General features: G+C 32.8%; 1 long non-coding RNA gene across 1 annotated transcript; it reads right to left on the bottom strand.

Moving 5' to 3' along the window:
* Positions 1–1,486: 1,486 nt before the first annotated feature.
* Positions 1,487–3,367, bottom strand: LOC143621007 (uncharacterized). The gene is made up of 6 exons (XR_013151438.1): positions 3,298–3,367; positions 3,025–3,072; positions 2,830–2,902; positions 2,682–2,722; positions 1,741–1,800; positions 1,487–1,650 (listed from the first exon to the last, which is right to left on the bottom strand). It is a non-coding gene; the product is annotated as an uncharacterized LOC143621007 (long non-coding RNA).
* Between the last annotated feature and the right edge of the window lie 4,172 nt (positions 3,368–7,539).

The raw sequence follows: 7,539 nt of genomic DNA, 5'->3' as shown, positions 1-7,539 counted from the left end.
AGTGTTAAACTGTCCCATATGAAGAAAAATAAGATTTTTATTTGAGTTTGTATAATATATGGGAAATGTTATATGGTCATGTATGATAAATGGAAAATGTTATGTTATATGGAGATATATGATATGTGAAAAATGTTTGTACGGGACCATATAATATAACTGAAGGGGCTAATGTCAAGTAGTACGTGCTGCATAAGTCATACAACTCATATGATATGTGGACCAGTCTTCATAACGTAGCACCAATTGAAAATAACCAATGCTATAAAAAGAGTAAACTGCGGTTTTCGTCCCTGTGGTTTGTCTAATCTATGGTTTTAGTCAATAGTTTCAAATTTGGGATTTTCGTTCCAGTGGTTTCATTTTACTTGCAATTAAAACGACTACAATAACCAGTTAAGCCTTGTCGTTAGACCCAACAGCGTGCCCCTCACGTGAGGGGCACTTTTTTCTTCCCAAAAAATCCTCAGTCTTAATTCACTAGCCCGCTCATATGAATGGTTGGGTGTATTTGAAAAAAAAGGGACAACACTACCCCTAATGTGAGGGGCACGTTGATGGGTTTAACGACCAGACTTAACGAGGTTAGTGTGGCCGGGTTTAATTGCAAGTGAAATGAAACCACAGGAACGATAATCGCAAATTTGAAACTACTAAACTAAAACCGCAGATTTAGACAAAACCGCAGGAACGAAAACCGCAGTTTACTCTTATAAAAAACTTCAAAAAATAAAAAGAAGACCCTAAGAAAATGTGATCAAGTGCAGGCATGCACATTGGTGTGGGAAGCGAGAGTGGTAGGATGTAAAGTTTCTTATGGGGCGGAATTTGTGCCGAGTGCAGAAGACTGGTACACGTTTATTGTGCAGAAGCCAAAGAAGGTTACTGGGAATAACGGATCTATATGTGGAAGGTTTAAATGTGTAGAAACAAATGATCCTTACATTCTATAATGAAAGCTCCAAGAAGGCAAGAAGAAACAAATTAGTCAAATGGAATTTATGTTGATTTGAGTTAGATGGATTTGTTAATTTTAAGATTTGACTTATGCAAAATGGATTATGAGCAAATAATTTTGATTTTCAGTTCGGTAATTTCTAGTTAGACGGCACCCATAAACACCCCACCACACATATTCATCATCATCATCATACCCATTATGATAGAGACTGAAAATGATAAGATGTAGACAGTCTTATCTCTACCCGTACGAATAGAGGTTGCTTCCCCTGGCTCGATATACAATTTATTTTTCCCATATTATTTTTGCCCAAATTAACTCATTTTTGCCACCTATGGTAAACAGGTTGTAATAAATAGTTCATAAACAACTTGGTGAGTTTCCTTGAACGAAAATATATATCATGTAAACAATTTAACATAAGCACAGGCCGTTTAATTAAACAGATTAAAGAGGTCAATCTGAAACGATCTGTATCGAAAATTGCAACCCTAAGCAAGTCCATGATCATCTTCAAAGTCTAATATCAATCAAAGTCAGATTATATGAAACATATAAACTCACAATTACATATATCAAGTTTTATATGGTAAGCATAAAAGAGAATTGTGAGAAAACAAAGATAATGTCAACTCTTATGATGAATTAACAAAACGTTTAGCAGCTGTTAAAGATAACTCCTCAAAAACCTGTAAAAAAATTGATGATCAAAAAGATTAGGTTGTTATTTCATAACCTAAAACAGGACACAAGTAAAAAAACATGAGACGGGTACACACAAGTTTCCTGTAAACATGTTGGAACGCCTTCACGAACCCCTCTGCGTCAGCATTACCGACCTGCAATATGAGCAGACATGGTGAGATTCACTCATGTAAACGAGCCGAGTCAAGCCAGGTTGGGCTTGGGCTCAGGTTTGAAGTCAGCGCAGATTGTTTATCTTAAAGAGGTAAAAGTTGAGCTCGAGGTCGGCTCATGGCTCGTCAAGCCAGCTCTTTTATGTTAAAACTTTGTATCTTTTACACATATTGATGTATAAAAATAAAAATAATACTTTTAACATGCCCATAATGCAGAATTTAGAAACTTAAAATTTGGGTATTAATTTAAATGAGCAAAAGCTTAGCTTAGCTTGAGCTCGGCTAGTTTACAAACCGAGCTGAACCAATCCACTGGTTACAAACGAGCCGACTTTGAGCACTTAGAAGTTAGAATAGCCCTGGCATGTTCACAGGTATATATAAAGTAATGGTCCCAAACGAATCAGTTGATTGGGTTGTGTTAATATCAAACTAAAACACTCAACTAAAAAGGGAACATGTTTAATGGGTTGAGAATTGCCCATTATACATAGAGCTTACATCACTTAATAGTTCGATTTATATTATTTTTGTAAACAACATTCTCCTGTAATTGAGAGCACGAAATATTTTCGAAGAACCAAGATCACAAAAAAATCCAGCCTGACGCATGCTAAAAGGACCCCTTTGTTACCTCACGAATGATCTTGCGATAATTCATAAATAGATTATTATGTAGTCATATTGTTCTAAAACGTTTCTCAAAACCTTATGACAGATCAAGTCTTCGCTCTTCACATAATAGATCAACCGCGGACACAAAACTTATTCGGGGCTTTCTATGAAATATAAGAATTCACACTTGTTGAAAAAAGTGTAAAATTAAAAAATAAAAACAGCATAGAAACGGAATGCCATACCTTCTTTGCAGCAGCAACTTTTAGCTTGTCCCAAAACGCATCTATTAAACATTAACAGAAGAATACAAATACAATTTAAATAAAAAAGCAACAAACTTTTATCAAGATTCAAGATTGTATAACTATATAGTATCTAGAAACCGATCACCTTGTCCATCAAAACTTCCAATAGCTTTGTCCCTTGCACTCCCGTCAATTTGTAAATTCATGCGCTCTCGTATCTATTATGATTTAAAAAAGTTGAACAAAAGAATGCAGAATATCTTTTTGGATATATTGTTTTTTTATTAATAATTTCAGAAAATGATCATAGCTAGCATAAAAAAGAGCATAGCTAGCATACCCTGCGTGACGCCTGAGTAGTTAATTGTCTTTGCACTTCAGTCTCAGCCTAAAATTGTAATAATTGCAATATTAGTTAAGCACTTGAACAAAACTCGTTTATATCTGAAATGAATCGATCCAGAAGAGTTATAAGGTTGAAAGATACGAATGATTATTTGATTGTTGAAAGACAACGCGTAAGGTGAATATGATTATTGGAAAAAGTAAATCGAATCTAGGGTTCATGATATAAATAAATAAATAAATAAAGGAATTGAGATAGAATAGATACATTATAATCTCGAGTACGAACAACGGGGAAGAGGTGAAGAACTCGTTGAAACTCAAGCTCATCCATGGCCAACCTTTTCAACTTTTCCGGGTCTCTGGAGTTCTCGTAATATCTTTGTTTTTTCGTGTTTTCGATTTTTTTATTTTTAATGTACTCAAACCGACGAATCAAATTGGTATTCGATTTATAATTTACTCGGTTTTTTGTTATGGTGTTTTCAGGTATGGCACCGGTTCAAAACCGGTAAATTGTCAAATCTCATCACTGTAACGAAAACATAAAAATCCTACGTGTCGTGTTGTGTTCGCTTCCCGCTTTTTTGGAGTCACCAGATTTGCTTGATTTTTAAATGGAGTCTTCCTATGCATTTAACCCGAATTCACAGGTATGAGTATTATCAAACCTAGATATTTCTTAAACGAGTTATAACATCTCATTAAATTAAACGAAAACATAAAAATCCTACGTGTCGCGATGTGGTCGCTTCCCCCTTTTTTGTAGTCACCAGATTTTTGTTTGATTTTTAAATGGAGCCTTCCCATGCATTTGACCCGAATTCACGGGTATGAGTATTATCAAACCTAGATATTTTCTTAAACGGGTTATAACATCTCATTAAATTAAAAACTAATCTCACCAAATATTTTATATAAAAATCCTATAATGTAGGTAAGGGCTAAAAATTAATATCTGATTTATTTAAAAATATATATATTATTAATAATTTAAAAACCAATTTTATAGTAAAAAAAATAAACGGATCTTGGTCTCATCAAACCCATATAACTTTTAAATCGGGTTATAACATCTCATTTATTTGTGAAACAAATTATCATCAAACAGTATATTATTAACTTTCATACAATAAAAAATAAAAGTTCAAAAAATAAATAAATATCAGAAACAAATAATATAAAACAACCCCCGTAATACGGGGGATAAAAACTAGTGTGTGTGTGTGTGTGTGTGTATATATATAAACGAAGAAGTAAAAATCCTACGTGTCGCGATGTGGTCGCTCCCCCTTTTTTTGGAGTCACCGGATTTGCTTGATTTTTAAATGGAACATTCTCATGCATTTGACCCGAATTCATGGGTATGGGTCGTACCAAACCCAGATATTCCTTAAATGGGTTATAACATCTCATTAAATTAAAAATTATTCTCACCAAATTATTTATATAAAAATCCTATAAAATAGGATATAATAAAAAATAATATCTTATTTATTTTAAAAAAGATATATATATATATATATATATATATATATATATATATATATATATTATTTAAATTAAAAAACCAATTTGATAGTAAAAAAATAAACGGGTCTTGGGTCTCATCAAACCATAAGTATATTATTAACTTTCATAAATATTATTTATAATTAAAAAACCAATTTCATAGTAAAAAAATAAACGGGTCTTGGGTCTCATCAAAACCATATAGCTTTTAAACCGGGTTATAACATCTCATTTATTTGTGAAAAAATTTATCATCAAACCATAAGTATATTATTAACTTTCATATAATAAAAGAATAAAAATTCAAAACATAAATAAATATTAGAACAAACAATATAAAACAACCCCCGTAATACGGGGGATAAAAACTAGTGTATATATATATATATATAGCTATCTAACTATCTATATAATTATCTACCATGAAATCCTACGTGTCGCTCTCAGGTCCCCCCCCCCCCCCCCCGCCATTCTCTAGAGCCACCAGATTGCTTGATTTCTAAATGGTAGCTTCTCATGCATTTGACCCGAAATCGCGAGTATGGGCCTTACCAAACCCAGAGAGTCTTTAAATGGGTTATAACATCTCATTTATTTGTGAAACTCTTTCATAATCAAACAATAATTTTCGCGGGTCATAGGTCTCACCAAACCCGGATAACCCTTAAGCGGGTTATAACATCTCATTTATTTGTGAAATAACCCCTTAATCATCAAAGAATAATTTCCATGGGTTATGGGTCTTACCAAACCCTAATAACTCTCAAATGAGTTATAAGATCTTATTTATTGGTAAATACTTTCATCCTCAAACCCTAATTTAATTTATCTTCTTTACATGTTTTCCATTGCTGGTCTATCATCTCCATCGTCGGTTAACTTCCGATACTACCCGCCATTGTCAACTACATCAACGTCCCCTTTTTCATTAGACTAATATTTGTGTTCATGTTTGTGCATTTAAAAAAATCAACATGTTCGTGTATTTTTTTTCGTTAAAAATCTAAAAAACCTGCACATCTCAATTGAAAATACCCAAACGCAAAAGAATATAATAACAAGCTAATATATATATATATATGTATTAAATTAAAACAAACTACGTTAAAAAATAAAATAAATCATTATAAAATAGCAAAACGATTAAAAAAAACTTAAATAAAATCCCATAACACGGGATGATCAAACTAGTGTATATATATATATATATATATGTCAATTGGACTTGAAATTTAGGTTTAAAGTTATACCAAAACGATCAGAACACAATACAAAAAAACAATAACAAGTTTATGTTTCTCTATTATAACCTATTTATGAAATACACCAACCTATTAATAAACATTTTATATTGAATAAGGTGTAATTAATAAACGGGTTTAAAGAGTTTCTATTTAGATTTTGTAAGGATACTTCAAAAAAAAATAATAACATTTAAAGCCCTACACTTTGAATTTTATTTTTAACTATTCACTTAAAGCGTCAACTTTGTTCGACTTAAAACGAGTTTTCTTATGGTGGTTAGTGAGGTTATGATAGTGGTGGGACGACTATGGGGCGGTGTTGAAGGTGGAGGTGGAGTGTAACATCCGAGTTTTGTAAATAATTTTATTATTTAGTTACGAATTATTTAATCGTCTTCAAATAAACAATAAAATAATATAAAAGGTGGTAGACTTTAATAGAGATGGACTTAGTGTGGGCCTAAGGTCCATGAGCATAAAAAGTATAAATATCCATTAAACCCTAAAACTCTAGGCATATTCCATTTTTACCAACACACACACAAACACTCTTTTCCATTTCGGACCAAGATCCAAGGAAGAACCAAAGTTTGTTGGTGTTCAATCATCACAACGAGCAAGAAACATACCAAGATTCGGCTAGAACTAGTTCGTCTAAGGTACGTGTTATCGTAAAGATTGCTCACATAATATTGGTTCCTCACGAAAATTGGTAGAACCTTAGATCGGGGTCTAAGGGTTAATAAAAATATGAACTTGACGTTAAAACGTGATCTTTATGAGTCAGATCCGTTTAAATCGTTAGTTAAGTTCGGCTCATTTATGGTTTCTAGATCTAATGAAAAATCGGGTCTTGTATAATCAAGTTAAAGATCCTAACTTGAACTTAGATGGATTAATGGTTCGTAATAGTAATGATAAGATTAATAATAATAATAATAATAATAATAATAATAATAATGGAAATGAAAATAGAATAATGATAATAATAATCGTTAGCAACGCATGGAAAGGATGGCAAGTTGCAGCAGCAAATATGATATAAATAATCAGATCCACAATATATGTTGTTGTGTGAATGGAGGGTCCCGGGTTCAAGTCCCGGAACTTGCATTCTTTTTGGGAGATTAATTGTGCGCGAGAACTGGGCTGCATGAATGGATGATTCGATTCGAATTGGGTAGTCGATTTAATTGAATTGGGTATTCGATTCTAACTGGGCATTCAACCTGATTGGTTTGGTCCCCTCAATTCTATTGGGCCCAGGTGCCCTATATAGTCTGTCGGGCATGCTCTAGCCAAGCTCATGAAGTGATTAAGCCTATTCCCTAATAAACCCAAAGCTAGTTCAACATATTAAACCAAACTAACCGACCTCACCAACTCCGTTAAATTCCGTTAATTTTTAGATGACAAGTTGATCAGTGAATAAAGATATATATATATATGTGTGTGTGTGTGTGTGTGTGTGTGTGTGTGTATATTAAAGGAAAGATGAACATACTTAATAAATGAAAGAAAAATACCATACCTTCGTTAGATCAGTTAAACTAAACGAACGAGCCTGGTTTCTTAAGTACGTTAGTAGTTCTATTAGTTAATTACATGGTTAATTAACAATATATATGTTAAACAGTTAGCCGTGTACAACTAAAGAAAGAGATTACCATTAGCTCCAAACGTAACCAGATCCAGGTAAGTTTCTAGCCCCTTTCTCTTTTATGTTTTCGGGGTTGTGTGCATACTGTGTGTCA

This window comes from Bidens hawaiensis, unplaced genomic scaffold, assembly GCF_021521415.1.
Source record: "Bidens hawaiensis isolate Kalapana, Puna unplaced genomic scaffold, B.hawaiensis_p1.1 tig00002759_1, whole genome shotgun sequence".
Lineage (NCBI taxonomy): Eukaryota > Viridiplantae > Streptophyta > Magnoliopsida > Asterales > Asteraceae > Bidens > Bidens hawaiensis.
This window is presented reverse-complemented; position numbering and strand designations above follow the sequence as displayed.